Below are 16596 nucleotides of genomic sequence, written 5' to 3' on the forward strand. Positions count from 1 at the left end.
ATACCTGACTTAAATGCTGGTCTTGTATGTTGATGGTTCTCCTTCCACGGCCTATGCCATTGTAAATGACTTTGAGGTGATTGAAACTCACAAACTGGGGAAGTAATTCCTAGGTTTGGAGTACCAGTAAAAATTTCATCAGACAATGGCACGCACTTTGTGAACAAACTGGTCCAACATCTTTCTGATGCTTTGAAACTAATTTGAACACACACTGCGCTTATCATCCGCAGTCGGCTGGTGCGGTGGAATGTCTAAACCAGACCATCAAACAGAAACTGTCGAAGGTACCGGCCGAGACAGGTCTAAATTGTACAAGCTCTACCAATAGTACTGATGTACATTAGAGGACGGCAAAACCGCCAAACAGGACTGAGCCCAATGGAAGTATTATGTGGTTTTCCACTCCTAACCTTTCTCCTTACAGGCAAGTTGAAGGCTTTCTACAGCAGGTCGATGATCACATGATTGATTATATGAGTGCACTGTGCAAAACTCTTCAGTCTATTCGTTTGCAGGTGAAAGAGGCGTTGCCAGTGAGTGCTGAGGGTCCTCTACACTCTGTAAAAGTGAAGGCGTGGCACAAGCCTCGTTGGAATGGCAAGTTATGCTGACCACCCCATCCGCTGTTCGAGTTGCTGAGAGAGACACCTGGACCCACTGCTCACATTGCAAGAGAGTGACTGTTCCAGACAACTTTGTGTCTACAACTGAGGATTCAGGCGATCAGGTGACGTGCTAGTAACCTCTCCCTGTTTTGCCCAACGTGTCCTATGTAGTACAAAACTACACTAGGCAGAAGACGGTTGTTTCCATGCCAAGATGCTTGTCGACAAGTTTCCTGATGAATAAACTGCATCCAGAGAATTGTTTCCACTGTTTTCCGACTAGTGTGTTCAAATTTTCTTTTGGGAAAAAGACAGGACTTTGACTTTTGTATTATATTTGTTTTTACTTTGTATTTGTATACTTCGCTCTCTCCTATGTTTATATACAATTGTATTAGATTTTATGCCACATAAAGGTAATCGGAATGGTGTACATAGATCTAAATTCAGATCAGCTAGTTCTGAACAGTTAGAATCTTTGTTTTACATTTTTCTATGGTTTGAGGTTTTGTTTGCTTGTTTCTGACAGTTTGTTGACGTTGAGTATTTTGTTGACGAATCTCTTCTTTGTGTTATGGACATTTTATGTCTAAAGGGAGGAAATGTGGTTTCGAGATTATAGTAGTACATAGTCAGATGATTATTATCTCTCACATATACCATATGTATTCCATTAGCTTCATTCTCTTAGTATATTATATCCAGGCTAACATACTAATAGACTTGGGCACTTAATCATAACTTTCGGGTGGATATAATTTTACTGCTCCATATGAAGGAGTCCACAAATCAGTTACTCCCCTTCGCCCGGAGTGGAACAAACTAGCTACTCCTCCGGTCCTAAGTGTAAGCCTTATCTGTTTCCCCTATGCTGGCCACAGTCAGTTATTGTTCAAGTGACCTCGAAGTTGCATACCAACTTGTTTGGGTATCTCCAGGTGTGAGGGGCTTCTAAAAAACATATTTGAGCTTCCTTCCTCGTCATTAATTATGCACGTATGTTAATGCCCTTTTGTTTATTCATATCACAATTAGGTGTAACCAATGCATTTGAACTTTGTGTTCTTTGTCAGTTTCTCAAAGGTTTCTGGTCTTTGTGATGCTCTTATACTGTAACACCTGCTGGTGCGAGGTGCGTTCCACTGATGTGTCTGTGTGGATTTTTCACCACTTAAATAGTAAATAAACCTGTTGAAGGATTGATTGTCCATAAAATACTCTTATGAATTATTCACACTGGATGAATTCAGTCTAGAAAACAAGCAGTACATTCTAACAATACTCCAAATACATTCATAATTAATAAATACAGTAAATGAAAATCTAAATAAATGAACTAAAATAAAGAATGAAGTTCACTTGTTAGTGTTAGCTTTATGGTAAGGTGTAAATAAGTCAGACCGGCCGGTGCTGTGACACATCCTATCCCCCGACTGTTCCATTGGTTAAAATCATGCACGTGATTAACTGCCCATCTTCACACAGCTGTCAGACTTATATGCCAGATTAAAATTTATAGAAAGATATTTACTGATCATTACTGAGATGTTTTTATCTGAATAAAGTGTTGCTATTTATCTTTATTAATCAAATGTTAAACATTAGCAAGTTAAACTGATGTAATATTGTTGTTGCTACTCTGGCATTTAAAGCTGATTCTAACAGGTAAAGCTAGTTATCGTTCACTTGCTATCCGCTATCGAGCTAACCTTGTGCAAGATCAGCAGATAACTGGGATCCAAATAAAATAATAAAGCAATAAAAAAAACAACTATTACTAGATTAAACACACTGTGTGTGTGTGGGGGGGGGGTGCAACTCAGCGGCTGGCTAACCAGTAGCATGATAGCTAATACAGGCAAGGTGGTTGATTAGCTCGGCTGGCTAACGAGTAGCATGTTAGCTACATCAGCTGGTTAACGTATTGTGTCCTAAATGGTCCTTCTGTAAGATGACGTCAGAGGATGTGACACCGGTGCGACAGTGGCCTAATTAGCTAACGATTTGGGGGCCGCAACCCCAGTATGTCTGTTAGAGTACGGTCAGTGTAATTGTTGCTTTCTCTCCGTCTAGCAGCCGGCATCTGTAACTGACCAACGCTAATCATGAAATAAATGAGGAGGTCCAGTGACTCTGCTGCTGCTGTTCCAGAGAACTTGTAGCTCCACTATTGTGGACTTTATATGACCAACACTATTAGACATTATTCTAAATGGATAAAGCACTTGATTATGCCCTCCGTTTTGTTCGGACACTAGAGGACACTTAACCGCAAGTCTAAAATGAATGGGTCCATACGGAGCTTTTGTGCAAAAATAATAATGCTCCTACATTTTGATATAGATAACTGCTCACGTTCTCGACACAGTACATCATAAAACAACTCAACACACATTTTAATCAATTATGAGACATAATTCAAGACGTCAGTGAGTCTGACCAGCCGATAAGCAGATCAGTTCACCAGTCAATCAGCACTCAGTAACCAGAATGGAAGCGGTTTCTGCTCTACATCTGTTTCCTGTAGGGCAGGATGTGTACGCTGTTACATTTTTTTCTTATTAAATTATGTAAGGATTTCTTCTGCTTTAGTAATTAAAGATCATTCCTGCCTGAAAGACCAGAAAAAAACATTCAATCATTTTTAACCACTGAAGTCCTATAATTGTTGATTAAAAGTGTGTTGAGTTGTTTTCCTCTGTTCTGTGTTACAGTGAGAGCTGTTATCTGTATAAAAATGATGAATCATTTATAAATTACTATTTTGAACAGCTTCATATAGACCCATTGTTTTGGACTCACTCTGGGGTCCCTCTAGCGTCTGAACAAAAGACATCGAGTTGTAGGTTACAATATTCTCTAATATGGATTTTATTCCACTATTATAATATCAAATAATAGATCTAATATCTGCAATACGAGAGGGTTATTCTTGTTCCTCCAGCAGCAGCAGAGTCACTGGGTCAAACGAAACGAGCCTCGTCATTTCTTTAATGATAGTTACAGTCAGTTACAGATTCTGGCCGCTAGACGGCGACAAAGCGCCAATTACACCAGTGTTACTCCAGTAAGGGCAGACATATGTTTGTCGTAGCGTCTCTGTTTCTGGTAAACGTGTTATTTATAACTGTATATTCAGTGCCAGCATTTAATAATTTAGCTGGTGCCCTGATGGTGTCCAGCACTTTTCTGATTATAACAATTATACAACAATCAACAAAAAATCACCAGTTTAACTTCATTTAATTTCAATTAAAAATCTGTTAAAATATCTGGTAATACATTTAAAAGCATTTAGAATTATTGGTTGAATAATACAATATCAGTATAATTTAAAAATGTTAAAAATGATAAACGCTGTAAAAGGAAAATACTGCGCTGATGTAATGTGGTGAAGTGAACAGCAGATGGCGCAAATATACCGTTTAATATCAGACTGAGTTAAACCTGTGTTAAAAGACCAGCAGCTGGAAAGCTCCAGTAGAAATCCTGATTAGAGTTGATGGGTTTATTTAGTCAGTGGACACATGACTGTTTAATTTTCCCTTCATATCAAAATTATTTGGTTATTTACTTCCTCACTCATTTTTGATTTTTGATATTAAGCAGGTTTCTAATATGTTTATTATTACATTTCTTATCAAATATACATAATAATTGCATTTTGCTACTGCGTCTGAAATTACTTTTGTACAAGTTGAATAAGACCATTAGTAATAGTTTTCACCTATGTATTATTTTCTTGTCAAATAAGTATATTTTAAAAGTGATAAATGATAGTCCTCCAGTTTTGGAGACAAAATGCCAAATACAGTTGGGATCTATTAGACATCTTTAAAGATAATTCATTCTAAGAGTATTTTATACAAACCAAATAAAGCAGAGAAGCCTTGATATTCTTTCTAAACCTTAAATAATATAAATTTCCTCCTCCAAAAAAGTAGTTCCACAACAAATGGGGTAAATTCAGCAGTAACAATTCCAAAACTCCAGGAATGACTAAGTGGAGGTTCGTTAAGCAGGGTGACCAGACGTCCTCTTTTTACTGGACATGTTCTCTTTTTGGGATGTGAAAAAAATGTGTGCGCATTTATTTCACGTCTGTGTCTCTTTCTACAGTCGCTACTCAGTCTGTGTGCGGATTTATACAGCTTTAAAGCCGCCGTTTAAGCCCCGCCTTCTCACTGCCCGCGTTTGGTCTACAAGTACGGTCGTCTACATCAACCATTGGTCAAACTGCTTCTCACCACAGTCGATTGGCCACAGCCTAAAACACAAATGTAAATAAACACAAATGAGTTTGTCTGTATCTGACTTTTTTATTTTATAGAAGTTATATTTAAGTTATTTATTTATTTAGTAAAGTAAACGGTGGTAAAAGTAAAACTTTGTTTTTAATTATTTTACTTCACACTCAAGTTGGACTGAAAGGAGATTTGGCCCTGTAAGCAGAGTAAGGATATTTATTAGTTTTGTTAAATGAGTAAGTGTATGTGCTTTAATGTTCATTAACAAATTTGCTTGAGATATTAAACATTACATATTAATGTCCTTTTCTTACTAATGACACTCAATAAAGTAATAGTCATACTGTTCAATAATGACAAACACTTCAATTAAAATAAAATCTTTATTCATTTTTAAACTTCTCAGGCTGCAGCAGATTAGGGATGCAACAAACAACTATTTTTTACAATCAAATAATCTGACAATTATTGAAATAAATAATTGATTTAGCTTGAGGTAGTTTAAGGTATTCGCTAAGTAACAATTAAGTTAATAAAAATGAATAATTTCTTCAGAAATTCACTGTGTTAATGAATTACCCCGCTAATATAAAAGTTAGATAATATAAAAGATTAATAAAACTCCAATACCTTTTTTCTTAAAATATTTAAACCCAAGGAAATGTAATGTAGCAGCAATAAAATATAACACAAGTAGATCACTTTTCCCTTAATCAGTTTTGGAAGTGGGAATTGATGTAAGACAGTAATTTTAGCTCTCAGTCAAAAAGTATTTTATGTTGCAGATTTGTTTGTATTAGTGACACCCGGAGAGAGGGACTTAATCTGTAAGCACCTTCTGATCCAGCTTCTTAATCTGTATGTTCCTGCAGAGGCCTGGTCTGGTGTGAGCTTCATCACAACTCACTGTGAAAGCTCAGACACTCAACATTTACACAATCGAAGGCAACGCTGCACAGGACATCTTTGAGGTTGTGTAATACAATAGTCTCCTCTGCCACAAATAAACATTAAGAGTCTCCCGAGAAACAGCATCTTGTTGAGCAGCTACATTGCTCATCAGTAAGTCTCATTTCCACAAAATATCCATATCCATGAAATATTAGAAGAAACAGTTTCCATTTTGTCTGCAAGGAAAATGATTCTGCTCTATAAGGTTAGATTTCTGTCATAAAACTGGACTGGTGATTCCCAACTCCACTCATTACAGAGTTCCTTGCTTACTTTCCAGCTATCTTTGCTTTAGCAAAGCTGATCCAACTTAACAATGGTTTGAGGAGCAGATGATCAGTTCTGCTAATGGAGAGAGAATGGATTTCTGATTACTGAACTGATGAGCTCAGTTAACTCATTCACTGCCAGTGTACAACCTATAAAACAAAGCCCCTATTTAATGAACAGGGACATGCCCAGGACTCCTCAGTAATGCTCCTCTATAGTTTATATCATTAATAAAAAGAAATCATTATTCACATGACCCACAGCATACCTGCATCACAAGTACATGTTCAAAGCTATACATGCACACAGTCTAGCCTCACAAAAACAGGTACAGGCTTAAATCAGACATCCTGGTAAAATCTTCTGGATCTTCTGAAGTTGTTCTACAGGATATAGAGTTATGAAAATTGATGAATCATGAACAGATCCTGCACCTACAGATTTCTCAGGGCAGTCGAAAAAATTAAAGTCAATTCAGATATATTTGTATAGAGCTTTTTACACCTGTTGTCGTCACAAAGCTGCTGTACATAATTAGTAATTAATAAAAACAAAAAAACATCCTCCTCTGGTCAGAACTATTTAAACATTATTCCTAAAAATGACCAAACCAGATATAACAGAGAGTTAATAGTGGTGATATCAATAGTGGCAGATAGTTACGAGTCAATTTAGGTTTTAACATGGTCATTAAACAGGTAGCAGTGGTAGGCGGGTGTGTCGCTGGTCTGCTATGGGTGGTGGTGGGTGGGGGGCCTGATAGTCGGACTGGTAAGTGGCAGCTGGTCTGACGCAGGTAGAGGGGACCTCGGCGGGCAATCTTCCAGCAGGTCAGGCTGGGTGGCCATTTACTCGGAGAAGGTAAAAAGAGACAGTTAGTACTGAGAGAATTTTATAGAGAGCAGAGAATGTTGAGCAGTATCAGAGTGTGTCTGACGACTCCGTCAGGTCTGTTTATAACAGCCTAATTGAAAGGAGAGAGCCAGAAGGTAACACAGACACGGGAGCACCCTAAAACGCTGGCATCCATCTGCTCCACCGTCAACAAACCTGAGTGATCGCGTGTAAGCAGTGAGACGACAGCTCCAGCATCTCAGTGTACTACAATTCCCTGTGTCCGTGAACCCCTGGAATTACCAAAATCTAAGCTAAACAGATGAGTTTTCAGCTTAGATTTAAAGATTGAGACTGTCTCTGAGTCCCGAACATTATCTGGAGGGTTATTCCAGAGTTGGGGGCTTCATAAGAAAAGGCTCTTCCCCCTGCTAAGGTTTTCTGAATTTTGGGAACGAGTCAGAGGGCAGCACCCTGAGATCTAAGTAGTCTTGATGGTTTGTAATATGTAATAAGATCCCGCATGTACTCAGGAGCGAGGCCATGTAGGGCTTTATATATTAATAGAAGAATTTTGTTTTGGAAGCATCAGCCAAGTCTAACATTAAGTCTGCTAGTTTATTTCTAGTGTCTTTTGGACTTTTATATCCTTGGTTTTATATCCTTTACACAGTCCTTCATTTTCTGTAATCTAAATTTATCGTCAGGTTTGGCTGATATATAGAGCTGTGTGTCATCTGCATAAAAATGGAAATTAACGTCATGTCTGCTTATAACTGCCCAGTGGTAACATGTATAACGTAAATAATAGCGGTCCTAAAATTGAGCCTTGCGGAACTCCATATCTTACTTCTGTATAATTTCAAGATAAATCTTTTATCTTCACAAACTGATAGTGTTCCGTTAGATATGAACCACTATAGGGCTGTTCCTGTGATTCCAACCATTTTCTCAAATCTTTCTAGTAGAATAGTGTGAACTATTGTATCAAAGGCTGCACTGAGGTCTAGTAGGGCTAATAAAGATACCTAGCCTTGATCAGAGGCAAGAAGGAGATCATTTGTAATCTTCACTAGGGCTGTCTCTGTGCTGTGATTGGGTCTGAATCCAGATTGGAATTTCTCATACATGTCATTTTTACTCAGGTATAAGCAGAGTTGTTGGGCCACAGCTTTTTCTAATATCTTGGATATAAAAGTTACGTTGGAGATGGGTCTGTAATTAGACAATACACTGGGGTCAAGATTTGGTTTCTTGATTAAAGGTTTTATGACTGCTAATTTAAGGGTTTGGGGTACATGCCCTAGGCTAAGGGATGAATTTACAATTGTTAAAAGAGGTCTGACTATAATTGGGAGTATTTCTTTTAGTATTTTAGAGGGAATTGGGTCAAGTGTACAGGTTGTACAATTTGCTGAGGAAATCATTTTTTCTAGTTCTGGCTGTGGAAGTGGGTAGAAGGCTTCCAGCCTTTGTTCTACAACTAAGTTATGTTCTAAAGCAGCTCCACCAAGTGACGGCCATGTTTGATTTAATAAGCAGGGTTGGATTTGTTTAATATTTTCTATTTTATTATTAAAATAGTCCATAAAAACATGACTGGTTAAAGATGTTGGAATCTGGGGTTGAGAATCTGTATGGCTTTAAGTAGGTTTAGAGATCTCACTTAAAAGTAATCTAGGAATTGTTTTTGTTTTTGAGCGAGCTTTAATAAGTGCCTTTCTATATTGACTAAGGCTGTCCTTCCAGGCAGAGTGGAACACCTCTAGTTTGGTCGTCCGCCATTTACGCTCTAGTTTCTGCACTGGTACGAGTATGATTGCTGTACCACGGTGCGAGCCTTTTTTGCCTTGTCATTTTACTTCTAAACGGTGCTACTTTGTCTAAGGTTGATCGAAGGGTTTTTTCTAGATCTTTTGTTAATTTAACTAGCTCCGTTTGGTCTGAAGGAGTGTAAGCTGAGGTCGATAAGGGTGGGAGGTTTTTAGTAAACTGTACAGCTGTCATTGCGGTGATTGAGCGCTTTAGACAGTGTTGGGGGGACAAATTAACATTTTGCCTAAGATGTAGCTTAAAGGAAATTAGAAAACGGTCTGATATTACTGAGCTTTGAGGTACAATATCTAGATGATCAATGCTAACACCCAGGGTCAGGACTAAATCTAGGGTATGGTTACAGTAATGTGTGGGTCCAGTTACGTTTTGTGTGATTCTGACAAAATCTAAAATTGATACAAATGCCTTCGTTAATGGATTGTCTGCTTTTTAAAAATTAATATTAAAGTCTCCTACTATTATAACTTTGTCACACTGTCACACTGCCAAGTCTGCAGCAAAATCACTAAATTCTTAAAAAAAAAATAGTAGGGTCCTGGAGGCCTATAAATATTAATTAGTGTGAATGCATTTTTATTTGTGGCTGGATTTGATATATTAATGTAGAGAATCTCAAAAGAAGTCAAGGTGTTACAGTGTTTTTGAGTAATATTTAGTGTATTCTGGTAGATTATGCAAACTCCACCTCCTCTGCCTGATCATCTAGGGCTATGTACATATTTATAACCTGCGGGGTGGCTTCATTTAGTGCTATATATTGATCAGGTCTAATCCAGGTGTCAGTAAGACAGAAAACATCTAGTTTCTGATCACATATAATTTTATTTACGATGACTGCTTTCGAGGATAATGATCTAATATTAAATAGCTTTAGGTCTCAGGTAGTGCTGTTATCGTTTGAATCTGTGAATTTAACACTGATTAAATTATTAAAACGAGCAGATTTTGATATTCTATGTTTGGGTTTAATTCGGGGCACAGACACAGTCTCAATACGGTGAAACCTGGGTGACACCTCAAAGCAGCTCGCATGCGGTCGGTTTAGCCTGTCTGTCTGCGGCCTGGTCCCGGCTCTGGATAGTCAGCAGCCTTTTACACTACTCTGCCGACTAACTAGCAGACTATGAGCTAAGCTGCACGACCATTAAGTAGTCTGATAAAATACGGGAAAAGGTCTGTGGTGATGACTCTCTTTAACCGTGTCGTAATCTGAGGAGACAAGAACAGACATTAAATAATAGCTAAATACAGCACACTAGGATATATACAGTAAATCTGACATGACTTCTGTGACTGGTTACCTGTCTCTCAATGACCAGAGCTGACCAGCTCTCGAGGACTTTCTTCTGGGATCCTTCGTATGTTGTACAAATTCCACATGGGATTGAAAAAATAAGATGTTAGACAGTTTTGGTTAATTTTTCCTAAACCCTGTGTTCTACACTTACGACTGTCTTAGTCATTAATATATATATATATATATATATATATAAAACTATATAAAATATAGTTTTTCATCATATGAGACAAAATTGCTAAACTTACTTCACTTTATCCTCAGTTGCAGCCTTGAATTCAGACAATCTGTACCTGTAAAACAAAGTCATAATTAGAACTTTATACAGGTTACCGTGATTAAGTCAAATAAATGGCTTAATAAATAATCCTTAAACCATGGTCTCTTAATCCACTAATGATCTGAGCAACATAGCCAGTTATATCTGACAGGGGACTTGATTAGCATCATTAGTATTGAGCAAATTAGCTCAAGACTACAGCTCACAAAATGTGGAGAGGAAAGCCTGTTGGCTACAGCACAATTTATGCAAACCAAGCCATTTTTTAAATAAAGAATACATGGTAGTTAGCTTGCTACCACACCACAGTTCAGCTATTTTAGACCTAATTCATTTTCACACTGGATTGGAAAAGCCATGTATCTGGAGTTCCTTATTTTGGCCGCGGAGGAAGGAATGGTGATATGTAAGCTAGTTCATAGCTTCATGATGACAGTCATATATCTACTATAACTGGTGGGTTAGAGCATCATTTTCTATCTGTGGTGCTCTGGTAGGAATGTGCACCCAACATGCTGCACTCTGTGTTTATTGGGGAATGTGGGGATGGTTCATTTATGCTGGATTTAAATATTATTCACAGTGATCGTATTATTCACTGTGAACGGCGTCTACATCACAGAGAACCTCACGTGATCCCTCAACACCAGCTCCATAGCCAAGAAAGCAGCGCCTCTACTTCCTGCAGACTGAGGTGGTTATACAGTGTGTGGCTGGGGTGAAAGGTGTTCCTAATGAAGCTGCAAGCTTTTTACACACAGTGCCGATAAGGAACGTGTCTCATGGAAGGCATTTCTCACCACCTATTGCAGGGCCTCCGTCTGCCACAGTGGAGCTGCCATACTCCACGGTCACACAGAGAGTCTGGAGGACACAGAAGTATTTTTTATTATTAAGTACCCTAAGAAGTGTGACTAAAGTGTACCTAAAAGATCCACACATGTTCACAATGTCTTTCTATGCTGTTTATTTAGTATAAAACACTCAACTTTAGCATTAATTGAAAGAGCATCAGAAACAGAAATTCATCTCAACAGAAGGTTTATGGAGGTGAAAAGTTATTTAAAAAAAATGCCATACTCAAAGAATCCATGTTACGTTTATACTCCGGAAAAGATCAACCTTATTAAAAAGAAAAACACCCACCAGAAACCAGAAGCAACAGTTTACCTAACAGAACCCACACAGTGTCTATGTTTAGTAAGTACGTGACTTTCCAAAACAATGGAATCACTTCAGTATGCAGACGGCCCGTTACACAAACATCATCAAGGGAATACTTACATAATTTAGTGTAATATTAGATACACACTGAAGCACCTTCCCTTGACCCTGTACACCTCTGAGAGCATCACTGAATTTAAGAGTCTTCTGTAGGTCTGCTGGTGGAGATGAAAATGGTGTGCTTACACTTTTGCTGAACATCTCTTGAGGATCATCTAGAAGTCCTTTAGAGGAAAACTCCCAGCACTGTTTCAGCTGAAGCAGTGACAGATGTTCACCATCACAGGATGGATGGCATCAACCTCATCATACACTGTAAGACAAAAGCAAAAAACACACAAAAGCTTCATTATGATGTTGCAATAAAGTGTAGAGATGAAGGCAGTAGTGGAGAGTAAAAAACCTAGAACAGTCATAAATATCTTACAATAGACTATAAAAAGACTATTTTTCCCATTACTTTATTCCACTTACCCCTGAGAATCTTCCAAGAGCTTTTCAATAGTCATTCCCTCAGCTAGTTCTCCATGCTGCCAATGCAAAGGTCTTCATGAGGTCCTTCGCGATCATCAAATGTGGTTGGTGTGGCGCAACAGATAACACCACTACCTGCCACTAAGCTACCACACCATGTGGGAGGCTGGGGTTCGATTCCCGATTTGGGTGACTATGCTGCGCATGAGTCCTTGGGCAAGACTCCTAACACTACACTGACCCGCCTCTGTAATATGAGTTACCTTGTAAGTCGCTCTGGATAAGAGCGTCAGCTAAATGACAAATATGTAAATGTAAATCAAATCAGGTTTTTCATGCAAAACCTCAATGTGGGCCTCAGACATAGTATCCTCTCCAACAACGCATGATTCCTTTATCAAAGACACAAGATATCAGTCCCAACCATAAAAAGAGAATTACTAAAATCTCTCCACCAATATTACACCTACTACTGTTCTGTGATCAACCATAATAAAATCATTCTTAAACAAACTTACATAACCCTTCTCCTTAACATCCCTCAGGAAAGAGCTCTTCACCATTAAAGCTTTGGTAACTTGGAGATACTCTGCATTGGTGGGATACCTGCACACCAAGAGCAACAAAATCAATCAAATGTGTTCAGTAATTCTTACAGTACAGTCATTTTTACAGCCGTGGTGATAAGAACCAGGCGTCTGGAAAGTTTAAGCCTCTTAAAGCTTTTGTTGTAAATGTCTGTAAAAAAAAAAAAAAGCACTAAATGTTCCATGTTACCTTTTAACAGCAAATTCAGCAGAAAATCAGAATAAGAAGCTGGAAATAAAGACACCACCTTCAGCCTCATGCTAATTCACGATGCAGCTAGTGAGGGGGGGCAGCTAGTGAGGGGGGGGCAGCTAAACACTCACACCAACCAGTCTGTAAAGTCTAACTGACCCCAGTTAGCCAGCTAGCTAAGCTACATTACTACATATATCTGTATGATTAATTCCTCTAGCAAAGCAGCTGCCTAGCGCCGGAGTGCAGGACCAGTAACCCCTGATTAAACTGCTCTCTGCATGCAGTGCAGCCTCTTATAAGACGAGAATCGAGGCTAACAGAGAGACTTTTTTAGAAAGCCTCAGGTAACCTTAGCTGTAATTGACCCAAATTAAAGCTTACAATGCTCTCATTTAGTGCTCACTCGACTACATACATTTAGAGCATGTAGGACTAGAGAAAAGCTCACTGTCTGCTAAAGCTGGAGTCATGAGAGCACTTCAGTGTTAAGCTAATCTCTGTGTCCAGCAACGTTTTCAAAAAGTGTGTGTGTCTTCATAATGAGGAGCATATTCTCCAGCCCATCCTGAATAGAGCTGAACTTGGTGGTTAATTGGTTGATTGACTACAGCACTGCAGTGCTGACTGCGCTGACTGCGCTGACAGGGGTAGGTGCAGTGCTGCCAACTCCTCAGTAAGGAAAGGAGCTGTTGTCTGTCCAGAAAGTCGCCAGAAGTCGCTAAATGACGCCATCGCCCAATTTGCATAATTAATTATTTGCTGGTGTTTGAAGCTGTAGAATAAAGAGATGACGTTGTGGGAGAGAAAAAAGTGAGTAAAAACAGCCTAAATGTGTTAGAGCTACAAATGAACTCTGAATAAATCAACTTCTTCTGTTGATTCTTTTTTCTTTGCCTTTGAAATAGGCTTTTACTTCACAAAATAACTTCATACTATTTTAAAGCATTGTCTAGACCCACATTCCATAAATCATTTGTACGTAAATTAAATAAATACATTTTGTCCTGTTAAATGTTAGCATATCAAATTGAATCAAAAGTGTGTTATGTGGTGTGGAACTGCTACTGTACATTTAACCCTCCGTCTTTATCCGGGCTTGAGACCGGCAGTTACGTTAAAAGAGTTACTTACTCTTTTTTTAGTTTTTAGTTTTGGGGGGGGGGGGGGGGGGGGGGTCAGCGGAGGCTTTGGGTATGCGCAGTTCATTTGCAGTGTGTACGTGGAGCGGTGTGGGTCTGCTCTGACTGTGAGGGACGGGGCTCACGGCAGCACCTGCTGCTGAGGACAGTAACTGAAGAACATGTGTTCACCTCAGAGTCTCCAAAAGTCTCCAATAACACCAGAAAAAGTCGCTAGATTTGTTGCTAGTCGCTTAAAAAAAGTCTCTAGAGGGGTCTGAAAAGTCACTAAATATAAGTTGGCAACACTGGGTAGGTGGGTCTTAACAGGGCTGTTGGGTATTTTGGGTGCCCTGGTTTGCGGGCTCTCCGCCAACCAGCTGGATGTGTTTAGGCATGAGGGTGATGGTGTGGATAGCGCACAGCTTCAGACTGACCCACCCAGTAGCCCTCGATAGCCTAATGGAGGGCCATGGGAGCGGAGATCTAGGGGTGGAGATCGGCCCTTGAAGCCCTGGATGTTCTTGTGCACTGAGGAGAACTGCTGGAAGCTGGAAGGTCAGATTAGCAGCTCTGTGGATTTCTGGCAGCAATTCTGGCAAGAATGGTCCTTTATCTCCTCCCGAATGGAAGTGTGTGGCTGAGGTGAAAAGTGTCCCTAATGATTCTTTGAACCCAAATAGGGAATTGTCGAGCCTACTGCTGAATAGACATGACTTATCATGCACTGTTTGGTGGAAGTGCTGCTGTGTAATAAGACTTCTATCTGTGGCTCACAGCACGCTGACTTCCCCAGTGCACTGTACTGATTATGTTACAGCGCCACCACGCCACTACTGACACAACTACAGTAAGAAAAGCCTGAAATTTCAGTATGTAATTCAGTATTTTTTTAACTGTTCAGCACATTGTAACAGCATGTGATAATACTGATAACCATATCAAGCATTAATGTTACTATAATCGTGACATTCAATTTTCATACTGTTTCAGCTCTAGTTTTGGGTGATCGGTGACCTTATGTGTAAATACAATCATATTGGTGTCTTTAGCTGCGATACAAAGTCTAGGCTGCAGTCGAGGTAGGCTGCATTTTTGTAATCAGGTAGGAGAAATGAGCTGGAGTCTTGCCTCAGCACTGTGAATGACACTTTGGGTCTGTTTACTCCTGCCATAAAGAGCCGTAAATCCCAGAAACACCAAACAAGTTACAGCAGCTGTGAAAAACTCGGCCAAGAAAAATGACATTCACTAAAAAAATAGTTTTTATTTGGCTGATTTCTTGATCCTTCCTACTTCTAGGATTTTTTTTACCAATCCTCACATATCTGGTAGCAAAATACCTGCGATATTTATGATTAATAATAATTATAATGAATAATGTCAACCTGTACCTTTTGAACACTTAAGCTCATTTTAACAAAATTTGTTCAGCACATTATTTTGAGGGGGTATGTCAAGTTTGGTGGACATTTGTCACAAGAAAGCGAGGCCAGTAGTACATAACTGTTTCTCAGAAACCATTCATCCAGTCAAGCTACAATTTTACTTGCTGCATCTTTAGCCTATTCTATAATAGTCTGACCAGAGGACTTGATATGTCAATTATTGTGGTTGCCATTAGCCAATCACATTCAAGCATACATTTGACATGCTAAACATTCACTAATCAGAGTGAAACCTAAGGGGATTTATTAATGTAGGCATATTCTATTAACCAGTGAAGTTGCCAGAAATGCCTTACAATAATGCTGTCATATGCTGTTTCCTAAATGTTACATTTACAGATGCACCAACCTTTTTCAGTTCCAATACCAATACATACACATACCGATCCGATACCATTGTTAAATAAATAAACCATAAACCTCACCATGTGGGAGAGATTTAAAGCACCAGGATTGATGTAAACATTATCTCACTAACTTTGTAAAATAGTAAATGTATTATAAATATAAATACATAATAAATGTATTAAATTGCTAATTATTTGTCTCTAAAATATGAAACAATTGTGCAGGACCTTGGCACAGCATTCACCTTACAATGTACTCATTTATTTATAAGTATTTATAGGAGACAGTCACACATGTCAGATTTAGTTCTTTTCAAAGGATACAAAAGTCTTCATATGAGATATGACTATTAACAGAATGTTTTTTTTAGTTGAAAATGCAATAATTTTGATGATTAGTTATGTGTATTGATTTGTAATTATCATTATCCTTGGGCCTGTTGTGCTGGTTCTTTAGGTCTCATTGGGCCTGTTGTGGTTGGAACTTTAAGCCACTTGCCTATTTTCTATATTGGTATAAAAAATCCTAAAACTTAGGCCTACTTGATTGCTGACACTCGTGTGACTCCAGTGTTGTGACAGTGTTTTTTTCATGGTAATTCCTACTCCATCCACTATGTGGCAGTATATTGGAAGTAGGCCAGGGGAAGTAGGCCAAAAGGAGGGAACTAAGCAGCAGCAAGGTGGTTTAGTTGTGGCTCACTTTAGGCCTCATTGTAGGCCTCACTGTAATGAAGATCCTTCTTGGTGGAACTATAGGTTCTAATACTCACTGTAAGTTTGCTATCATTTAATTCTTTATATATTCATTCGAGCTTTGTGTATGTTTTATTCATGAGGTTTTGTGCTGTTCTGCTTTTGCAGAAAGCTTCACTTTTG

This window comes from Salminus brasiliensis, chromosome 21, assembly GCF_030463535.1.
Source record: "Salminus brasiliensis chromosome 21, fSalBra1.hap2, whole genome shotgun sequence".
NCBI lineage: Eukaryota > Metazoa > Chordata > Actinopteri > Characiformes > Bryconidae > Salminus > Salminus brasiliensis.